The sequence below is a fragment of the Geospiza fortis genome, unplaced genomic scaffold (genome assembly GCF_000277835.1).
Source record: "Geospiza fortis unplaced genomic scaffold, GeoFor_1.0 scaffold333, whole genome shotgun sequence".
Taxonomy (NCBI): Eukaryota; Metazoa; Chordata; class Aves; order Passeriformes; family Thraupidae; genus Geospiza; species Geospiza fortis.
In genome coordinates this window covers 701,494-703,061 of record NW_005054347.1, presented here as the reverse complement: position 1 = coordinate 703,061, position 1,568 = coordinate 701,494, and positions in this window count along the sequence as shown.

Sequence of the window (1,568 nt, the reverse complement as noted above, 5' to 3'; positions counted from 1 at the left end):
TCCATCCTACTTAGCCATAATCCTACAAACCCATGCCATTCCAGAGAAGTCATTATTTAAGTTATTCCTGTATCAGGGGTACACAGATGTGTAAAGGGAGCACCAGACACACCTGTCCTGCTTATGCCAGTGCTTTAACAAGCTGCTGTCTTGCTCACAGCACAAAACTGGGATGTGGCATTTGTGCTCTTACAGCTGTACAGGTGCAGGCACTTTCAATGCCTCTTGTCTGAAAAGCAAGTTGGAAGCTTGTATTTACTTTCCTAACAGTATTTCTTGCCCTTTTTCTCCATCTCTGCAGCAACTGAAATGCTGCCCCTCCTTTTGGCAGGCTACTGCTTTACTCAGGGTGCACTCCACAAGTTTGCCTTTCCCGTACTACATTTTACAAGCACACTGAAACAGCTGTCTTGAGGTTTTTCTGTTCTTCCCTTTGTCTTGATCTACCTGATAATGCTGTTTCAGCTTCTACCACCCAGGCTGCATCTTGAAGTATCAACTTCATTGCTTCTTTTCAAGCAAAATTGCCCCTCAATTCAGGATCTTTGGGTGAAGAAATCTGGCTAGGGAAGAAAAGCATGGAGCAAGTTGTTTGTAGTTTGAGATCTCCATCTCCATTTATTATGGGAAACATAAACTCTCCTTCTCTGATCTTTAATAGGTAATAATGTATTTTGAGATATTTTTTATGTTTTACTGTTGTCTTAAAAAAGAATTTATGGGAATTTATAGGTCCCAATCAGACCAAACTGAGCATTTTTGCTCATTGTATGATAAATGCCAAAATCTGACAGCCATTTTGAAGAACAAGGGCATCATGTGGTGCTCTTAACTGTTTATGCAAGTGACTTTAAATATTGTTTGAAGAAATAGATTTAGCTAGCCTGTATTTCCTCACTGGTGGATCACAGAAAGGCAACTTGTACCTGTACTATTCAAGATATGAAGGTACGCAAAAACTAGTGTATTTGAGAATTTTAATTTTTAAATAATTGTCTTGTGGTGCCAGGAACAGTACCACTCAAGACTGTGTGTCAATGAAAACAAATTTAAGTTCTTCATCATTGTAGCCCATGATAAATATATTTTACAATTTTGTTTCATTATTTGACATTGATTTTATATCTTGGTTTCTTTCTATAGTAAGAGTTCTTAGTGAAAGTTCCCATTCGGGCCTGTTTGGGCGTACTGGGACATTGATGGACGAAAGAACTTGAAAGTCATCTATAACTTCAACTTGTGACAGCTTGAGTGCGTGATGGGAAACCTTTGAATTTCCAGCCTATGGGTTGTATCATTAATGCCTCTTCTGGATGTGTTCTCGTGGAATTTCTCCAGTAGAGAAATGGTCCAAGGAACACTGTTAGCTCTACTTGGCCCGGGAGATCGAGGGGCCGTGTGTCCAGGGCTGTGCCCAGCTCCATCCCTGACAGTATTCCTGGGGCTGCCCCTTCCCGAGCTCCCTGCGTGCTGCTGAAGGGCGCAGTTGGGGAGCAGCGTGCGGAAAGTGAAGAAGAGGCGAAGCGGTGCCTGAGGACAGATGTGGCCTCTTGGCTGCCCCATGAGGT